The sequence below is a fragment of the Anabrus simplex genome, chromosome 4 (assembly GCF_040414725.1).
Source record: "Anabrus simplex isolate iqAnaSimp1 chromosome 4, ASM4041472v1, whole genome shotgun sequence".
In the NCBI taxonomy this organism is placed as follows: Eukaryota; Metazoa; Arthropoda; class Insecta; order Orthoptera; family Tettigoniidae; genus Anabrus; species Anabrus simplex.
Window position 1 is genome coordinate 370,913,497 of NC_090268.1, and position 22,559 is coordinate 370,936,055.

Consider the following 22,559-nt stretch of genomic DNA (forward strand, 5'->3'; position numbering starts at 1 on the left):
GGACCTAAAGACCTACAACCTGTTTTCCAGTCAGTGACCGAGTCAGGGATGGAATGAATGAAGCCCATATCTTGCGGTGAGGATGGGACATCTGTCGGCTGCCGAAGTCTGTCGCACTCCTCTGGGGCAATGATTAATGATGAAATGAAATGATAGTGGAGAGTGTTGCTGGAATGAAAGATAACAGGGAAATCGGAGTACCCGGGAAAAAACTTGTCCCGCCTCCGCTTTGTCCAGCACAAATCTCACATGGAGTGACCGGGATTTGAACCACGGAACCCAGCGGTGAGAGACCGACGCGCTGCCTAACGAGTCACGGAGGTTCGACCTAAAGACAAATAACATTATTTATTATTATTTCTTAACACTGATCAGAGAGATGAAATAAAGAATTCGGGTGCACGAAGACTGAAGGTACTGGCGAAAGACGGGAAAGGTGATGGTGGTGGTGATTATTTTAGGACGAAGTACAAATGAACAACCATCCTCCGTCAATATTAATCAGAGGATAAAAGGGAAGAGGTCCGATCCTTCTAAAATTGAAGATGTCGGCAAAAAAAAAAAAAAAAAATGGGAAGAGCTACGAAGGCTGTAAGAATGAAAGACTCCTTAGGCCTCGAAAAATCTAATACTGTACAGGTCGGAAAAGAACAAGAGTTGGCCAAGAAAAGAATAAAGTAAAGAACCTTACAGAAGTAAGCGGAAGCAATGTCACCCTCAGCTAGTGGAACCGTGGTTGTTCACCCACACTTACTAGTTGAGAGCCCCCCGGTCCGCCTTTAGTTTATCTTTTCGTTCTTAATGCGTTTACCATCCACGGTTGGTTCTTTCCTCGGGCTCAGCGACGGATCCTACCTCTACCGCCTCAAAGCAGTGTCCTGGTGTGTGAGTCTTTGCGTCGAGGGATGAAACTGGGGAGGATGACCAGCACCTCGCCCAGACGGCCTCACCTGCTATGATGTGAAGATTGGAGGGTATAAAAGAAAGTAGAGAGAAGGGAGTGGCTGTGGCCCTAATTCCCATCCCGCCATTTTCCTGAAGGAGAAGTGTTAAAAGACGGAAAACCAATTCGAGGAAGGCTAAAGAGTGAATCGAACCCCACCTCTGTTCAGTTGACCTCCTGAGGCTCAGTGGACCTCGTTCCAGCCCTCGTACCACTTTTCAAATTTCGTGGCCGAGCCGGGAATCCAACCCGGGCCTCGATAGAGGGGAAAGCTAATCACATTAACCACTACACCACAGAGGCGGACTTCATTATTTCTTTTTACAATTTGCTGTATGTCACACCGACACAGATAGATCTTATGGTGATGATGGGATAAGAAAGGGCTACAAGTACGAAGAAGCGACCATGGATGTACCCTGGATTTGCCTGGTGTGAAAATGGGAAACCACGTTAAACCATCTTCAGGAATGCCGACATTGGAGTCCGAACCCAATATTTCCCGAATGCAAGGTGATAGCTAAGTGACCCAAACCATGCAGTCACTTGCTCGATGGTCCCCCTTTCTGTTGCCTCTTTAGTCAGACAGGGGATACCGTGGATATATTCTTCAGCTTCCGCCCTCAGGTGAAGTAACCGAGTGAAGCCGTAACCAGCTTTACAATCAGACAACTGCTGTTGTAATCCCGGCCAATTCATTAGATATTTCTGAAAGAAATGACACATTCCTATCGTTCCGACTCCAAAACTGGAGATTCCGTGGCCGCGGTCGTGAAGCGGTCAAGTTGAAGCAAGTGTGGCCTTAGCTCAAGAATGTCTTCCAGCGCCCGGTTCACGGAGAAGTGAAAGTAGATTAGGTGATCGTACGCCAGCTGTACACACGCACAGGACCCAAAGAAACTGGATCATTCGCACAAGACATTAAAAATACTTACTTTAGCCAACTGGGGGCGTAGCTCAGATGGTAGAGCGCTCGCTTAGCATGTGAGAGGTACCGGGATCGATACCCGGCGCCTCCAGATTTTTTGTTCTATTTACTTCAATTGTTTCATAATTAGCACCTACTCCATGGCTAAGTCATTTAAGTGAAATGCATGTTTCATCTTCTTTCTTTCTTAATCTCTTCACCCTCCAGGGTTGGTTTTTCCCCCGGACTCAGCGAGGGATCCCACCTCTACCGCCTCAAGGGCAGTGTCCTGGAGCGTGAGACATTGGGTCGGGCATACAACTGGGGAGAGGGACCAGTACTTCGCCCAGCTGGCCTCACTTGCTATGCTGAATAGGGGCCTTGTGGGATGATGGGAAGATTGAAAGGGATAGATAAGGAAGAGGGAAAGAAGCAGCAGTGGCCTTAACTTAGGTACCATCCCGGCATTTGCCTGGAGGCGAACTGGGAAACAACGGAAAACCACTTCGAGGATGGCTGAGGTCGGAATCGAACCCACCTCTACTCAGTTGACCTCCTGAGGCTGAATGGACCGCGTTCCAGCCCTCATATCACTTTTCAAATTTCGTGGCAGAGCCGGGAATAGAACCCGGGCCTCCGGGGGTGTCAGTTAATCACACTAACCACTACACCACACAGGCGGACATAATGCATATTTAATATGTTACTTCATTTCTTACCACTGGCTGTAGTAAAAAATAATTACGGTTAGTGCACTTGTACTAGGTGCAAGGAGGTCCTTGGTTCGATTCCCGTCCAGGTCAGGGATTTTAACCTTTTTCTTTCTTTCTTTCTTTCTTTCTGTCTTTCTCTCTCTCTTTCTCTTTCTTAATTTGTTTACCCTCAAGGGTTGATTTTTCCTCGGACTCAGCGAGGGATCCCACCTCTACCGCCTCAATGGCAGTGTTCTGGTGCGTGAGACATTTGTTCGGGGATACAACTGGGGAGGAGAACCAGTACCTCGCCCAGCCGGACGCGCCTGGTATGCTGAACATGAGCCTTGTGGGGAGAGATGGGAAGACAGGAAAGGACATACAAGGAAGAGGGAAGGAGCGGCCATGGCCTTGAGTTAGGTACCACCACGACATTTATCTGGTGGAGAAGTGAGAAACCACGAAAAATCACTTCTAAGAAGGCTGAGGTCGGAGGCTCCATTATTATTATTATTATTATTATTATTATTATTATTATTATTATTATTATTATTTCTTTATCCGTTTACCCTCCAGGGTTTATTTTTCTCTCTGTCTCAGCGAGGGATCCCACCTCTACCGCCTCAAGCTTGCGCTGGCTGCCTCACCTGCTATGCTAAACACGGGCCTTGTGGGGGATGGGAAGATCGGAATGGATGGACAAGGAAGAGGGAAGGCAGCAGCCGTGGCCTTTAGGTACCATCCCGGCATTCGCCTGGAGGAGAAGTGGGAAAACACGGAACACCACTTTTTGGATGGCTGAGGTGGGAATCGAACTCCCCTCTACTCAGTTGACCTCCTGAGGGTGAGTGGACCCCGTTCCAGTCCTCGTGTCTCTTTTCAAATTTCGTGGCAGAGCCGAGAATAGAACCCGGGCCTCCGTGGGTGGCAGCTAATCACACTAACCACTACACCACAGAGGCGCACATTTTTGTTATGTGTCCGAACTGTCGTACCACATCCTGTTTCCCTAATGTTCGCTACCAATCTGGCAAGTTTACATCTATCTTTAGATATACTAAGAAGTTGTTTAGTTATTAAAGTGCCTGCCCACTCCTCGATGCTGAACAATCATGATTTTCTTCTTCTGTCCTCACCACTACGACCTTGAAGAGCAATATGCAGCAGCTGATGTTCTTGGCCTCACAGTAAATGACCCAAATGTCCATCTCCTTGGTAGCGTTGCGGCGTTCGGTTCAGAAGGTCCCAGATTCGAATCCCGGTTGGGAAATTAACCAAGTCTGACCCGGGGACAGTGTGTCTGTGCTTGTCTCAATGCGCAGATCTCCCTTTAAATACAACACATCACACTACCAAATACCACGAACACATTCAATAGTGAATAGATTCTTCCTCGTTGGGTTGGCGTCAGGGAGGGTATCCGAGCGTAAAACAGGGCCGAGTTCTCATGTGCGACACAGTCCGCACCCGCGATCGCACCAGGTTGTGGGAAAAAGTAGAGGAAGTGGAGGGAGACATAACCCAAATGACTGAATTTCCGGCATTTAATGGCCCTTAGAAGTTCGCGTAATGCACCAGCACTTAGCAGGAACTCACAGCTGTATGTGTAACATTTTCTAACCAGCATACGATCGACTCGTTGGCTGAATGGTCAGACCTTCGGTTCAGAGGGTCCCGGGTTCGATTTCCGGCCGGGTTGGGAACTTTAACCTTCATTGGTTAATTCCAACGACCCTGGGGCTGGGTGTGTGTGCTGTCCCCAACATCCCTGCAACTCACACACCACACATGCACTATCCTTCACCACAACAACACGCAGTTGATTCACATGGCAGATTCCGCCCACCCTCATCGGAGGGTCTGCCTTACAAGGGCTGCGCTCGGCTAGAAATACCCACACGAAATTTTTAAAACGAGCATATTGTTCGTAATATTGTTCTATAAAGGTATATTTCGAGTGCGTGAAGTCGACTGATGGTATCAGATCTGACGGTGCATATGTCTACACCATTTAAAAGCAATCATAGCAATCAGCATATACGTATCACTTAACTATTCTTTGTTATAGTCGGCGCTGTAGCCCCAAAATTCTCACAGGGTATACTCTAAGACAGGACAAGACAAATTCCAGATGCAAGACATTTAAAGTTTGTGGGTTACAGTTAGTTAGAACAAACTTCCCTCGATTTGGCATAAATCAGGCATATACGAGACATTTTATGATGACGAAAAAGATATTCATATTTGAATGCACTGGTTTGAAAATCTTAATTTGCTTACAGAGTAGTTTTCTACTGGACCTACTTCCAGATCTATATATATAAAGCACAATGTATGTCTGCCTGCCTGTTCCTTATACAAATCCATACCGTTCCACCAATTTGAACCAAACTGTGTATACTTAACTTTTAGAATCCTTCGGGTAAACCCATCTACAAGAAATTTTAACATCCCTCGCCATTCCCTGCATTTAGGCCCCTTGGCACATTAACATAGACTAATATAGGCGAAATATTCTATTTGCCGTACAAGGACGAGACAAAGCTCATTTTGAGCCTCACGACGTGTAGAAAAACACGGTAAGGCCTTATGGGCCCCGAAAGTTTTAAGAGCCTAAAACCAACCGTTTTGGAGATATTGGCATCACACTTCCCCACCCTAGGAAATGAATGAAGAAATGACCAGCAGTAACCATGCAAAGTCAGTTCAAGGATTTTGCAGTAGAATACAGGCCTGGTGTTCGAAGTAGGTACGTGCATAAATGTAGGCTAAGCAAAGGAGAGATTGTGCTACACATATCGTTGTCTCGGGAAAAGCAATGTGGGGTAAGCTACCCTAGGGGTTGTGGTTGGGAAGGGACAGCATATATAAAAAATCGAAAATAGTGTCGAAGGCATACGTTTCGGGGCCGCTGAGCTGAACAGGGGATGTCGTTTAAGTCCAAGTTCAGTCCCCATCGGAATGGGGGTGAGAAGGGGTGAAAAATGAAAAAGAAAAGTCCAAAACAACCAAGATTATTGGTGAATGTATGATCCAGCATAGCTTTCAAATATACAATGAAACGAACGAACGAACAAACAAACAAACAAACAAACAAAAATGACTGTGGGGGGCAGGACTCCTCCAACACCGTAACACTCTGGATACTGTTTAAATCGTAGTTCAGGCCCAGTCGGAATGGAGGTTGAGAAGGGCTGAAAAAAAAAAGGAATGTCCAAAATGACCAAGACTATCGATGTATGTGTTATATTCCAGCATACCTTTCAACTAAAACTGTTGCACACATGACTTACTACACTATCTGGAAAAAAAACGTGGGGTAAGACACCCCTAGCACCCCTGCCGGAGGGGAAGATCATCATCATCATCATCTGTTTACCCTCCAGGTTCGTTTTTTCCCTCGTACTTAGCGAGGGATCCCACCTCTACCGCCTCAAGGGCAGTGTCCTGGAGCTTCAGACTCTTGGTCGGGGGATACAACTGGGGAGTATGACCAGTACCTCGCCCAGGCGGCCTCACCTGCTATGCTGAACAGGGGCCTTGTGGAGGGATGGGAAGATTGGAAGGGATAGGAAAGGAAGAGGGAAGGAAGCGGCCGTGGCCTTAAGTTAGGTACCATCCCGGCATTCGCCTGGAGGAGAAGTGGGAAAACACGGAAAACCACTTCGAGGATGGCTGAGGTGGGAATCGAACCCACCTCTACTCAGTTGACCTCCCGAGGCTGAGTGGACCCCGTTCCAGCCCTCGTACCACTTTTCAAATTTCGTGGCAGAGCCGGGAATCGAACCCGGGCCTCCGGGGGTGGCAGCTAATCACGCTAACCACTACACCACAGAGGCGGACGGAGGGGAAGATACTAAAAAATAATAGAAAACGACGAATATTACTGCCGGATCCATAGTTTTCTTGGTCACTTATATAAATACTGACACTCCGGATGCCTTTAAGTTGAAGGTCAAACCCCATCACATCTCTCAACCTAACTCGGTCCGGATATGAGTTACTATCTCGAAAAGATACCGTAGGGGTTAGACACCCCTGGGGGAGGGTATGACATGTAAAATAATCTAAAACAGCCTATATTAGTGTCAAACCCATAGTTTCTGGGGTCACTGAGATGAATAGTGGCACTCCGGATGTCGTTTAAGTCCAAGTTCAGCACCCATCGGCATGGTGATTCAGAAGGGGTGATAAAGAAGATGTCCAAATTCATTGAGATTAAAGTTTTTTACACAGTTTTCGGTGTCGATCGGCTGGTTGGTGATAGTCAAAGTGATAGTTGGAATCGTGTACATCATATCTATAATGCGACGCGTAAATACGTTTCTTTGTAACTTATTTTTATTATTTGTTTGAAAGGATCAACTACTTCCCAGACTATCTGGGCTGCCGTAAGGAAATACTTTAAGGCAAAACAAAATAATCTTAAGCCGAACATACAATTATACACATCACAATATTTCTAAATTTACAAATTTGCAAAAGAGTTCATAAACAATCAATATACGTCAGAATGAAGAAAACTATAAAAAACACTTGAAACAGGTAATACAAATCCTAAAAGTAAAAGATGTGAAAGAGGAAATTACCAAAATTGTAGATGTACGTGTGTATAGTACCTCCCAGAATAGTTCTCAACCAAACTTCGTGCAAATACGAATTACTATCTCGAAAAGATACTGGAGGAGTAAAACACCTTCTAGCAAATCTAGGGGAGGGAATGACGTACAAGAATAATCGAAAACGACCAGTATTAGCGTCGAATCCATAGTTTCCGTGGTCGCTGAGGTTGTATTGTGGCATTCTGGATGCCGTTTAAGTACCAATTCAGCAGCGTACGCATGGCGAAAAGTGGTTTTGATTGTTCAAATCGTACCGCACTCTAGAAATGTATTTTTGCATTACTTATTTACACACTCCTACAGTATAATGTATTTAAAGTTCATTTTCTTTTACATATTAGCACACGAAAATGAACACAATGAACATTATTTTGATGGACTGCATATCCATTATGTAGCTGTGAGTAGTGACCTGTCTTAAGGAAAAAATGGATAGGAAGAGCATTGTGAGATATGACCTTTTGCCCAAACAGCTACGAAATAGCCTTTATGGACTATCGAGCGAGTTGGCCGTTCAGCGTAGGGCGCGCAGCTGTAAGCTTGCATTAGGGAGATGGTTCGAGACCCACTGTCGGCAGCCCTGAAGATGGTTTTCCATGGATTATCATTTTCCCACCAGGCAAATGCTGGGGCTGTACCTTAATTAAGGCTATGGCCGCTTCCTTTCCACTCCTAGCCCATCGTCGCCATAAGACCTATTTGTGGCAATGCGACGTAAAGCAACTTATAGAAAAAACTGTGGACTGACATGTGGTTATCTGGTTCGAGCCGCGTTGGATGAAAAATAATCCACATCGGAAGGTTGTCGGCAGGGTCGGGTGAGAAGATGGTGCACAATTTCTTTATTAATGAATTGCGTTCCAGAAACCTGGGTTAAATTCCAAACCACTCCGCATTGTTCATATGCAGGGAGGGCATATGACAGTGTGATGGTGATTAGTCGGTCGGATGGCGACGTTAAGCATTGAGCAGACTCCTGTGTTGATCGACAGTAGTAGGCTATGTACTGAACCGTATCATATCACGGTCCAATTGGATTGATTTAACACTGTGGAACATTTTGAATTTAGCGCTAAGGAACGAGCATAGGAATGCTGGGTGACCGTGCGTATAAACGTGTCGAACCCGTAGCAAGCACGGTGCGGCGCTTTTCCCTCAACGAACCAAGACAGGACGCCATAATTCTACTGGTGTAAACCCCGTCGATGGCTTGAGTAAGCGAGGAGAAGAAAGAGTCAGCAAACAGCATGCAAGAGACAGAGCGAGAGATTTGAAAGCGGGGAACTAATGAACAACGACAGGGTGTCCTCTAACACAAAATATCCAGGTCTGGAATCATTTGAATTAGACCCCGTACATAAGTCACAGAGCCATATCGCACAGATCCAAGATGAGAACAATTCATTTTGATACTTTCGAAGTAGAATGAGCCATTAAAGTGATGTAACTGGGCCTTTTTTGTTTATTTCCAATTTGTTTGAAATACCCGTTGCGAGGTAGCTGGCCGAACACAAATGGAGCCTTTTGTATCTCGGGGATGTACTACTGGGCGCGGCTTTACCCTCAGCCTATAAAAGAAGAAAGCGTGAGTGTAACAATCTTCAGTATCTCAGTAGCTAAGTGACATTCGAGGAATGCGTACTTTCCGCGAAGACGTGACCAACAAAGCCTATTGGATCAGTGATGGAGGAGACTTAGTAACTATTTTTTTAAACTCACCCGAGCAACATTTGCTCAGGTAATAAATGTTTTAATACAAGTTCGTGCGGTGTAATAAATTGAGTGCGGCTAATGACGGCTAACCGCTGTGAAGGACTAGATCGGAACCGTGAAAATATCCCTTAATTTGGTAACTATCGTTTGACCGGACAAATGTCTCGATAGGGGATATTGTCAATTGTGTCCTTACTACGGTCACGAGAGTGTATTCGTGCACGAACAAAGCGGTGAAGAGAATTGAGATTGACAACTGTTACCAGATTACAGGGACTCATCTGCAGTACGTGACTGAAGGCAGTGCATCATGGGACCACAGGGACGGAACCAGCAGACTCCATTGATTCGTCAACAGCAACGCAGTCATGAGCTAAATTAAACCCATGGAGCGGTTCCGAGGGCACCGCTGATGGCAGACATGGAGATAACGATAAGATGAACTGTTTATAAGCATGAAATATAGTGAATCAGATTCACATGTGGTCCTTTCGTTAAATGTAAATAGTAATTGTAATGTAAGTCAGAGGGTCATTGGTTTGTTTTCATTTAGTTGTTTTCATTTTTTTAACTAGCAAGATACCCGTGCTTCGCTACGATATTATACTGAAATTTATAATTGAATGCTTAACGTTTTATATATAATGCGCCGAAATTCGCGATCTGACTCGTTTTCTGAGAGAATCCGCCAAAATTCGTGATCTGACCCGTTTTCTGAGAGATTACGCCAAAGTTCCTCCCATGTTTCAATATTTCATTCCAGCAATCGATTTCGTTCTTCCCGGGCTAGGTCAAGGTATTCCACCCGGTCAGTTGGATTCCTAAATCTTTGCCAACTTTTCCTATAAGCATTTTTAATATGGATCAAATCCTTGAGGAGATCCGGCGTGGTGTCGTCTTGGGTGCCTTGGCGGTACTGAAACCGCGGACGGACTGCATTCGTAGTCATTACCCGGCTAGGACCCTTTTCCAGTGCGGTCCGCACATTTTGACGACGGTTCAGAATATATATATATATATTTGCTAGGGGCTTTACGTCGCACCGACACAGATAGGTCTTATGGCGACGATGGGATAGGAAAGGCCTAGGAGTTGGAAGGAAGCGGCCATGGCCTTAATTAAGGTACAGCCCCAGCATTTGCCTGGTGTGAAAATGGGAAACCACGGAAAACCATTTTCAGGGCTGCCGATAGTGGGATTCGAACCTACTATCTCCCGGATGCAAGCTCACAGCCGCGCGCCTCTACGCGCACGGCCAACTCGCCCGGTCAGAATATTATTATTATTATTATTATTATTATTGTTGTTGTTGTTGTTGTTGTTGTTGTTCCGAGGTATCTGTGGAACAGCAGAGGTGAAAGAAGGTGCGGGCTGGAACGGGTCTAACTACAAGTCCAAAAGATGAATTTTAAAATTTAAATAAAGGTTATATTTTCAACTGATAACAATTTTAACAATGAACAATTTCCACTAGGTGAAACAAAGAAAATCAGGTACAATGCAACTTTACAAAGAAAGCACCAGTTAAGGGGTCTTTACAAATTCTGGGCTACGGGCCCACATTCATCAATCCTTGAGCTCTCAGCTCACAACCACAAAATACCAAAGGGTAAAAAACCCTTAATTACATGGAGCTCTTGCTCCCGCTTAGTAATGTCAAGCCTCCTAGAGGCACCTTCCAAAATACCAGAAAGAGCTGACCTGCTCTCAATTTTACAAGCCTATCAAAGGCCATAACAAACTTTACTTCTAACTGCCCACAAGGCACACTTACAAAGAAACAGGGGTATTTTGTACCCAACCTACAGGGCCTTCGCATGAAGGAAAGAAAAAAAATCAGGTTAAGTTACTGGCCCACGGTACAGAAAGGACTGGAGGCGTGAACTTGCACTCCTAAATACACATTTTAAATGGGTGGATGAAGGGGGATAGTGGGGGAGATTTGACGTATATTACAACAAATGGAGGAAGTGTAGTGGATATAGGAATAAGCTCAGAGATAGCGTTAAGGAGAATAATTTTTGAGGTGTTAGAATGTGGGCTAACTGAGCATATGCCTATCAAAATAAAATTGAGAACTTTGGTTGCTGATGAGAAGGGAAAGATGGAGGAAAGTAGGGAGAGATATAGGAATGGAGGATGGAAGTATCTATGGGATGACAATACTAAAGAGAAATTGGGACGGCATTTGAAAGAGGAGGGAGATATATTAAGGGTAGGAATTGAAAGGGCGGCAGAAGGGAACGACATGGATAGCGTGGTAAAATTAATAGAACTCCCTGTATGGAGGGTGGGAAAGAAAGTAAGGAGGAGGGTAGATGGAAAACAGAATAAAATGAATGGATGGTTTGATGAAGACTGCAGGAGAAAACGCGAGGTTGTAATGAGAGCCCTAGCGGAGTTTAGGAAGGACGGTGAGCAAGAAAAGAGGAAGGAATATTGTAAATTGAGAAGGGAATATAAGGAGGTATTGAATGAGAAGAAAAGAGGATGGAAGGAGGCGGAAGTTAATAAAATAAATAGATATTGTAGAGAGAAGAAATTTGAGAGGATATGGGAGGTAATAAACAAGATCAGAAGAACGAAACCGGTGGGGAAGGTGGATAAAATAGGAGAAAACGAGTGGCTTAGGCATTTTAAAAGGCTTTTAGAAGGGGAGGGGAAATTGGGTAGAGAATTAGACAAGTCATATATAGGAAGTGAATTGGAGGTAGGCATTACAATTTTGGATGGGGAGATAACGAGCCAGGAGGTAATTAGAGTATTAAAAAATGCTAGACCCAAGGCTGCAGGAGGTGTGAACGATATTCCCAATAGTGTATGGAAGGAGGTTGGGGCAAATGAATCGATGATGAGGGGGATCGTGAAGTTCTTTAATAGGTTGCTGGAAAAGGGGAAATTTCCTAGAGAATGGAGGAAGGGGGTATTATGCCCTATTTATAAAAATAAAGGAGCTAGGAGCGATCCTAACAACTATAGAGGAATTACACTCCTAGACTCGTTGTCGAAGGTGTACACAGGGGTTTTGGCGAATAGGATAACAAGTTGGGCGGAACAGTACGGTAGGATATCTGAGTTCCAAAATGGATTTAGGAAAGGAAGGCACACAGTCGATAATGTTCGGATTCTGGACACTTTGATTACAAAGTATGTGAGGATAGCAGGGAGTAAATTATATGTAGCAGCGATTGATTTAGAAAAAGCCTTCGATACGGTCAGTACGGAGGCGCTATTTTTGAGACTAAGGGAGGTTGGAATGTCGAAAAAAATGAGGATGGCAATACAGACAATTTATGAGGAAGTGTTTGTGATGATTAAATTGCAGGATGGAAGGTTGAGTAAGTGTTTTGAATCGAAGAGTGGGGTGAGACAGGGGTGTAAACTATCCCCGATATTATTTATATTATTTATAAATAATATTTTAGAGGGTCATGGTGGAGAGGCATGGCAGTGCTCTTGGATAGGAAAAATGGAGGTTCCGGGGTTGTTATTTGCGGATGACCTATTGATTTTGGCGTTGAAGGAAAGTGGGTTGCAAAAAGGGTTGGACAAGGTAGTTGAGTATACTAGGAAGTGGTCTCTCAAAGTAAATGCAAGGAAGACTCAGATAATGGTATGTATGAAAAGGGGTGGGAGAAAGAATAAGGAAGTTTGGAGGCTAGACCAGGAAAAAAATAGACCAGGAGGAAAAATGGAGTATCTAGGTGTAATAATTAGAAAGAATGGTTCTTGGAAAAATCAGTGTAGGAACGCAAAATTCAAAGGTAGAGGAGCACTTGCGGTAGTGGGGGTTTTAGAGAAGAAATTCCCAGATGTTAAATACAAAATTCAGAAAACGGTGTTTAAATCACTGGTAATGGGCAAAATGCTATTTGGGGTCGAAGTATGGGGAATGGAGAAGGGCAGGGGTGAACTAAACCAGGTGGTGGCGAAATTTAGTAAGATTATGATGGACCTACTGAACTGTACAGCCAATGCCGGTGCCAGATTAGTCTGTAAAGAATCGGTAGAGGTTGAAATAGCTAAGAGGGTGTTTAAGTATGGGATTAGATTGGAGGAAGGGAAGGGCGGGGCATTAGTACAAGAAACGTTTAATTTTCAGAAAGGTATGACGAGTGAAGGTTACTGGGTGAATAAGTGCAAAAAATGGTTACAACAGGTTGGATTGGGGGAATATGGAGAGGCCTGGGGGGAGTAGGAATAAATGGGTATGAGAAAGGATAAAGGGAAGACTACTAGATATTGAAAGACAGAGCTTAATAGGGGAATGTAGAGAGAGAGTTTCTTTATCAGTATTAAATAAATTGGTGGAAGTAATAAACCCTAAAACGGAGTTTGAGGGTAGAAGGGATAAGAGAGGTTTGTATTGGTGGATATTGGGGGTTCCGAGGAACAGGGGATGGGTAGGCAGTGAGAATAATGATAGATGCGTGTTAGGTGGAGGGATGTGGGAGGATCTGCATATTTTTAATCAATGCCGAGCTTTGGACGAGATAAAGATTAAACTACTAAGTAAGAAGGAGCTGGATTTGATAGGGGAAAGTTATAAGATGACATCTTGGTTATGTAGAGAGTGGGAGAAAGGAACGAATATAGCGAAATTCCTAAATGTGGCGAGAGCTAGATTTATAAAGAAATTGAGGGAGTAACAGGGGATGTGCAGATAATGTGGTTCTTGCCGAGGGAGGAAGGGGGAGGGCATTCTGCTCAGAGGAATGGATAACCGCCCTGAGCAGATGCGGGAAGGGGATGATATCAGAAAAGGGGGCTGTAGTGTTAGGGGAAAGGGGGTGAGCACCTTGCCCTGTGGAAAAGGTGATCCGCCTGGGGCAGGGTGTTGGGAAGTAGATAGCGAAGTAGTAAGATGGGAGGAGGTGATAGATTAATGTCTTGAGGAATATGAGAGTAGAGGTGTTTAAGAGAAGAGTTGGTAACAAGGGAAAGACTGAGAAAATTAGGTAAGAGTTTAGAATAGGGGAGGTTGAGTTGGCTTAAGGGTAGTGTAAATTTAAGAAGCTGCTATATAGTTTAAGTTTATCGTGGATGGTTGTAATGAAGCTTAGGTAAAAAAAAAAGTTGTGAGATGGTTGAGCGAACTAATGAACTTGGAATGGAGTACTATTTGTTTGTGTGTATATGAGGTGTAAAAAAAAGTATTTGTGTGAGGAGGGAGGATAAAGATGATGTGTGTAATAGTAATTTAGATAGATTAAGGGAAACTGTAATTAGGGAGAAAATGTTGGCAGTATAAAAAAAATTAAGTCTAACAGTTTGAGGTAAGTGTGGTGCTGTAGATTGTGAAGACTGAGTGAACTGATGGACTTGGAATGGAAACTGTCTGTTAGTGTGTAAGTGAAAAAAAATTGTTGATGTTTAAGTCTTAAGTTCAAGAAGGTGAGATGTAGTGGGCGGGAATAGTGCGAGAGAGGAGAAGGTGGCGTATCAAGGGAAGAGGGAGGGGTTGGGGCTTGACCCAACCCAAAGAAGCTAGGCTTGAGCATGTCTGCACGGCAAGAAAAGAAAAAGAAGAGGGAAGGTAGTGAGCTGACAATGAACAGAGAAGGTGTGACGTATATAGCGGAAGTGTGTGACAAGCCATGTGATGGGTCTGGTTTCCGCCAAGCTGGCTTGTCACACATGGTAGGTAAGGAATACATTGTCAGCAGGTGTAGGTGAGAAATAAGATCAGTTCTCACGTGGCGAGGCTGGTCCCTGCGACCAACGGGTTGGTGGGCATGTATTCCATACCAGGGCTGACGCAGAGACCAGTCTACTATTTTTTTCTAGGTGGTTGGTAGGAATAGGGGAATAGGGAATAGGGTAATTTGCAGTGCGGTGCTTCCTGCACGTTTGCCGGCTATCCGCGTGCGTGTGGGAGGACGCCGAGTAGATTTAGAGGTAAATAATTTAGCTAAGTAGTTTTAGGAGAGATGTAGTGAAAAAATACACATTTTAAAACCTAAGTGGCGCTAGGCCGATACACAGGGGCTAACCCCAAGCTAGGGAGGTGACTCGTATGAGAAAACTTTAATACATTAAGGAAGAGAAGAAACGGTTATGAAAACGTAGTCACCTCAACTTCAAAATGAAGGGGAAATCAAGAGGGAGAGCACTCTATATCCCCGCTCTACAGTTAAAGAAATGTGTAGTTTTTACATAGACTGAAATGGGATTTACATTTCGAAAAGGTTGGTTACATATTAAAGGTTTCAAACCTTCCCCGCGAGTTAAACTGCTGAGCTAGCAAGAAATAAAGGTGTTAAGAGGCCATTACCTTGTTGACGAGCTGCTGCCTGAAGAACTAGGCGCTTCCCACTCCCTGCTACATATTCACACACTGAGAAAGATGTTATACGAATGGCCATGATCCGAGAAAATCAGCAGTTTTAAACCCTCGTGGAAGATTCGAGACCTTTCATGAATAATAAAGACACACCCACTCAACTTTATTGGGTAGCTAAGAGTTACACATGGAAATTCGAAGAAGAAAGCTATGATTGGAGGAAAATTACAGAAATTACTGATTGGCTACATTCAAAACAGGCGGAAAGAAAGGATTTATATTGCCAACCCACAAACCACAGAACAAAATTTAGAACAAACAAAACTTATGAATACAAAATTTCTCCAAGAAAGTTCATTCCTTTACACCAGAGTGCGTTATCATAGTTTTTGGTAGAGACATCTGTTAGAGAATGTCCACACTTCTTGATCAATGAAAAACAAAAGCAAATCAAAAACACACAGTGACATCTTCTGATAACCAGTAGAGTTAGTTCAGTTGTTAAAGTTCAGGGTTTCTCCAGTAGAGAAGTACTTTAAGGCGGAAAATTCAAATGTGCGGCGTAGAGGTGTACCAACCGGTACAATTATTATTATTATTATTATTATTATTATTATTGATGTTCTGAACCCCACAGCAAGTTGCAAGACCGCTACTTGGCGGCAAATTACATCTTTTGCCATTGTCATTGCTGACAATGTGATCAGTACCATTGTCGCGCGAAGGCAAGTGCACGGGATTTCTGGCGATACGAATGATATACTTCCGTGCATTTTGACCTTATTACAGAGGTGAACAATTGCACTGTCAATATCATTCTTATCGTTTATTTCAAATGTGTTTACATTTTAATTTATACGCCAGGAGAATCTACTGTAATCTAATTTTAAGTTCACCAAAGTAAAAGATGGCTCTTGAAAACAAACCCAGGAAATATTAAAAATGATCGATTTATGATCAGAATAATTACATTATGAACAGTAAAATTATCGGTCTCAACTCCTTTTTCACCCCACCGCCGTTAAGTTGATTTTCACCCCCCCCCCCAAAGAAAAGAAGGGGTGTTTCTTTAGGTTTAAAGGAGATTTCAAATACCAATGTTCAAGTCTGTTACCTTCAGTTTTGAGATGTAAGTGTCCCCATAAAAATAATTCACTTTTTTCCACTTACTTTCACATCTCCTCCCCCTTAAGTGAATTTCTCGGCAAAAAATTATTGTTTCTTTAATAGTAAAGGATATCAAGCAGGGTTCAGAGCATCGAGGTCCTGTACCGAGCAGATACAAAATCTGAAGACCATCCTTCAATACAGCAAATCAAGAGCTCGACAATGGGTAGCTATATTTGTCGACTTCCAGAAAGCATACGACTCAGTAGATAGAATTACTCTTTACAATACATTAAGAGAACTAGGACTTAACGACAAGATCAACAGGCTGGTGCAAGCAACCTTGCACAATACCACAGCCAGAGTAAAGTTTAGAGGACAACTCTCGGAGAGTTTCGCCATTAAAACAGGGGTGAGACAAGGAGATGGCATCTCATGTATATTATTTAACTGCGTTCTGGAAAAGATAATTAGAGAGTGGATGAGATTCCTTCCAGAGAACACTGGATTACGGATGGGGATTAAAGCAGACAACCTGAGGATACCATGCCTAGCCTTTGCAGACGATCTGACTTTATTGGCAAATGACATACAGGAGGCTACTACTCAGCTCCAAACACTGCACTCAATAGCGGCTAAAACGGGTCTTTTGATCAACATAGGAAAGACCGAGTTTGTTACTAACATCAAAGATGCCCCTGGAAAGATGAGAGTCAGTGATAATATCTACATCAAGAGAGTCAAAAGTGTAAAGTACCTTGGGGAATGGTTCTCAGAGGACCTCAGTGAAACAATGGCTCTTGAACACAGGAGACTCAAACTAGATAAGGCTTACCATGCCTGTAGAAAGCTGTATGCTTCAAAAAATCTGTCGATGAATGTCAAACTAAGACACTACAATGCAGTAATCAGACCGTCAGTCCTCTATGCAGCAGAGTGTCTATATTTAACTAAGAAGACCCCACTAAGAGCCCTCGAGATACAAGAAAGAAAGTTCCTGAGACGGATAGTGGGACCAAGAATTTTACCAGATGGAAGCCGATGGTATCAACCAAATCGTGAGCTATATAAACACCAAGAAAATCTCATAGATGCCATCAGAAGAAGGCGACTGGCTTTTTACGGACACCTATCCAGAATGGACTCAAATAGATTATCTCATAGGATCTTCAAGGCTGCTAACAAGGGCAAAGCTACTGGGTTCGTGTGGATGAAGCAAGTGGAGAAGGACCTTTCGGAACTCCACATAAATCAAAACGACATAGCTGATCGGAGTAACTATCATACAACTCTTAAAACTAAATCCTTTGTAACATCCCTCACAGAAGTTACCCACAGACCAAAAGACGAGACCAGGAAATGGTCTGAGGAACGTAAGATTGAATTTAGCCGGAAAATGAAGGACTACTGGGCCATCAGGAAAGCTCGAGGTACCAACAAGAAAACAGCTGCCAAACCAGCCGCTAAGAACACCAATTGTGGCAAACAACGACGATGACTTCAAGAAACAGCTAAAACACAAGCACCGTGGTCCATAGATGGCCCTAACGAATTAAAAAAAAAAAAGGATCTCCTAAATACCAATTACGCCGACTCTAACATCTTCAGTTTTTGAGACATGTGTCCTCATAAAAGGAATTCAACTCCTATTCACCCCCATCCCCCAAGATGATTTCCCCCCAAAAAACGCGTTTTTCATTGTTTTAAAGGAGATCCAAATACCAATTTTCACGTCTGTAACAACTTTAGTTTTTATTAGATGTAAGTATCCTCATAGAATTAATTCAATTAATTGTTCAATTCTTTCACCCACCCCCTTCATTGGATTTTTCGAGAATACGTGTTTCTTTACTTTTAAAGCAGATTCCAAATACCAATATTCACGTCTGCAAAATCTTTCGTTTTTGAGATAATAGTATCTTCATACAAATAATTCAACTAATTTTTCAATTCACCCCCCCCCCCGCTATAAGTGGAATTCCGGAAACAAAAAATACTTATTTCTTTATTTGTAAAGGAGATTCCTAATACCAAATTTAACGTCTGTAAGATCTTCAGTTTTTGAGTTATCAGTATCCTAATTAAAAGAATTCAACCCCATTTTCAGTCACTTTTACCTCCACTCCACCCAAGTGGTTTTACCGAAAACAAAAATACATGTTTCTTTATTTTGAATAGAGATAAAAAGTACCATTGTTCACTTCGGTAACATGTTAAGTTTTTGAGATATACTGTAGAAATGCTAATTTTAAAACTTCACCCCTGTTTTAGTTCTCCTTAAGTGGATTTTCCAAAAACAAATCACCTATGGTTCTTTCCTTTTACAGGAGAATCCAACTACCAATTTTTAAGTTCGTAACATTTTACGTTTCTGAGAGATACTGTAGATATATTCTTTCTAAAAATTCACCCCAATTTGTCACTCTTGTTTAACCCCCATTAATTGGATTTTCCAAAAACAAAAAATACACGTTTCTTTATATTTAAAGGAGATCCCAAATACCAATTTTCAGCTCTGTAATATCTTCATTTTTTGAGATATATGTATCCTTATTAAAAGCATTCAACACCTTATTCACCTTATTTCACTCCTCCTATTGGGATTTTCCAAAAACAAAATATACATGTTTCTTTATTTTTAAAGGAGATTCTAAATACCAATTTTTACATCTGTAAACTTTTAACGTTTTGGAATATAGATACACTCATTTTAAAAATTCACCCCCTTTTTACCCTCCCATCAATTGTATTTTCCAAAAACAAAAAATACGTGCTTCTTTATATTTAAAGCAGATCCCAAATACCAATTTTCAGGTCTGTAATATCTCTCAGTTTCTGAGATATAAGTATCATCATTAAAGGCATTCAACCCCTCTTTCACCCTTTTTCACCCCTCCTGTTGGGATTTTACGAAAATAAAAAAATACGTGTTTCCTTATTTTTAAAGGAGATTCTTTATACCATTTTTTACATCTGTAAACTATTAAAGTTTTGAGATAAAAATACACTCATTTTAAAATTTCACCCCCTTTTTCACCCCCTTAGCGAAGGAATATCCAAAAATCCTCCCTTAGCGAGCACCTACATTGTACTACAAATGTATCCTCAAAACTTCATTTCATTATGTCCAGTAATTTTGGCTCGGCGATGATGAATCAGTCAGTCAGGACATGTTCTTTTATATATATATAGATAAAGTTTGGGGACTGGATGCATGTTATACTCCAGTTTTATTTTAATATTAAATAGAGTTTGGATAGTAGTATTATGGCTGACGTAATAACTTGTACCTGGTTTGTGACAGTGTGTACCCCAGACCAGATGAATGATATATTCAAGGACCTATAAGCCGAGATTGTCTTCCCGCTGGTAAAATTTTGCTTGCCAAGTAAATAGGAAATACTTCCCAGTCCCGTGGTTTCACCGAGCTCGATAGCTGCAGTCGCTTAATTGCGGCCAGTATCCAGTATTCGGGAGATAGTAGGTTCGAATCCCACTGTCGGCAGCTCTGAAAATGGTTTCCAGTGGTTTCCCATTTTCACACCAGGCAAATGCTGGGGCTGTACCTTAATTAAGGCCGCGGCCGCTTCCTTCCCACTCCTAGCCCTTTCCTGTCCCATCGTCGCCATAATATCTATCTGCGTCGGTGCGACGTAAAGCAACTAGCAGAAAAAAAAAGTCCCGTGGATGTTCTTGAGTGAAAGTTTACGCATAGTCCCGTTGCTTGAGAGGGTCGTAGTTGCGCTAGAGACGGTTGCTTAAAACACACAGACCAAGATGGAGATTGTTTCTTCCCTCGCCAGCCAGCTGATCACCTGCTTTGGGAACACGTAGCCAAGAATAGCCGGTATATTGTGACTCTGACTGTCACAAGAACTTCACTTCCCGCTCACTCCGATGCAGCAAAGGGTATAACATATCTTTTTTTTTTTTTCAGAAGTGGTTTATTTGTGTTAATTGTGTATATGTGTCTTATGTGTGAGAGAGTGGTGTCGATTATTTGTGTTAGTTACTATTTCAGAGCTCTTATGAACATGATCCGGATATCGTACATTAGAATTAGTGCCTTTGGAGGGATCACACTTAGGGCCAGTCCCAAACAAAGTGTTCTTTTTATAATGTTTATATCAGACAAATTCGGAATTAGTATAATGAGGGCAATATTTGAATCGATCATTATATATTCATGAGAGAGACGGTTCGTAATCGCAGCCTGCGGGCTAATCGCAGTCGACTTATCTCGATCTCCGTTACAAATAGGTAGATTTCATGTTTCCGAAGTTATTGAACTTTATATGCCCGGGTTCTCGACCCGTATACTTTGGACGACCTTTAGTATCGAATTTTATTTTGTGAATTTCAGTAATATATAATTTGGAGTTTCATACGGGTTACAGTTCTTTTTGAATTTGAACTGTATGTTTTTTGACGAAAAAATTATGTTCTTACCTCCTTTATCTCGCTGAGTTCTCATTCACGAATTGGACTAAACAAACGAGTGACTGAATGGTTTGCTATATTACTATAAAATAGATCACACTCGTCAGAGGTTTAGAGTAGGCGAAGCTTTATCTGACCCTGTAAAATTAAGAGGGGAATCCCTCAAGACAGTATTATTGGAACTTTATGCTTTCTTATATATATAAATGATATGAGTAAAGAAGAGGAATCAGAGGTAAGGCTTTTTGCAGAATATGTTATTGTGTATAGAGTAATAAATAAGTTACAGGATTGTGAGCAACTGCAACATGACCTCGATAATGTTGTGAGATGGACAGTAGGAAATGGTATGATGATGAACGGGATTAAAAGTCAAGTTGTGAGTTTCACAAATAGGAAAAGTCCTCTCAGTTTTAATGACTGCGTTGATAGGGTGAAAGTTCCTTTTGGGGATCATTGTAAGTACCTAGGTGTTAATATAAGAAAAAACCTTCATTGGGGCAATCACATAAATATGATTGTTAATAAAGGGTACAGATCTCTGCACATGCTTATGAGGGTATTTAGGGGTTGTAGTAAGGATGTAAAGGAGAGGGCATATAAGTCTCTGGTAAGATCCCAATTAGATTATGGTTCCAGTGTATGGGGCCCTCACCAGGACTACTTGATCGAGGAATCGCAAAAAGTGCAAAGAAAAGCAGCTCGATTAGTTCTGGGTGATTTTCGACAGAAGAGTAGCGTTAAAAAAATGTTGCGAAGTTTGGGCTGGGAAGACTTGGGAGAGATAAGACGAGCTGCTCGACTAAGTGTGTGATGTTTGGGACATCACTGTATATTTTTAATTATTGAACTATATATTTAATTGACAAGATGTATATATTTAATCACTGATAGGTCATTTTTAAATTAATATGTGTATATATATAGGGTTTTTATCATCCATTTCAATCATCATTTCATTTCTTTGTATCGCGGCTATAACGTATTCTGAACGAACAAATTATTGGGTAAAGTATTTCAACATCACGCATATTTATAACTTGCAGTAAATTTTCCAATAGCCGTTGTGAGGTGACCAGAGTCAGCAGGCTAATTTCAGCCCAGTTCCAGGAAAAGTACGTCATCGAGGTTACGAGAGATATTACCCTCTCCACCTCATGAAGAGACAGTTGATACATTATTAACACCCACTTTTCAAACTCAGCTTCGGGACGCTTTATTTCAGCGGGAAAGTTCAGCCTATGTGAATGAACGTAATGAAGCAACGTGATGGATTGACAGCTATACAAGGGAGAAGGGATGAGACCTCGAATCTTACTGGACCATGTGATATGGCTGATGGAAGGAGACTTTAGAACCGATAAATACCACCGACAAGGGCTGGAGAGGACATTCGGACTTTCTCATTTATATTCTTATTCATACTCTTACTACGATTCAACGTCTACACATCGGAGAAGATTTTAACTTAGTTCACTTCGCATCTGAGTATATTCTACTCAAAAGTTACTCTCATTAGGACTTGTTATCTCAATGACGAGAGGTAGTCAACGGGAGACCGGCTTTGACTACTATAGGGCAGGAGAGCTCTTATTATGAATTTAGCTACGCTACTGTTCCGTAATGCGGAAGAATACGAATGTATTCTCTCCATGAACATAACCCATGGTGGTTTTGCACTTAAAATTAGGACTCATTACGACTTTATGTAAGGAGTACAGTAGGAAGTGTTAAGGACAGGAAATGTAGAAGTAGGACTGGAACCCAACAACAGAGAAGGCAGCCGGTACGAGATCCACATATCATCAGCTTCAAGACAACAGAGTCTACATATGGTGAGCTTATGGCATAA

General features: G+C 42.3%; 1 non-coding gene across 1 annotated transcript; it reads left to right on the plus strand.

Annotated features, from left to right (window-relative positions):
• The first annotated feature begins 1,889 nt into the window (after nucleotides 1–1,889).
• Nucleotides 1,890–1,962, plus strand: TRNAA-AGC (transfer RNA alanine (anticodon AGC)). The gene has a single exon. It is a non-coding gene; the product is annotated as a tRNA-Ala (tRNA).
• Nucleotides 1,963–22,559: the final 20,597 nt, after the last annotated feature.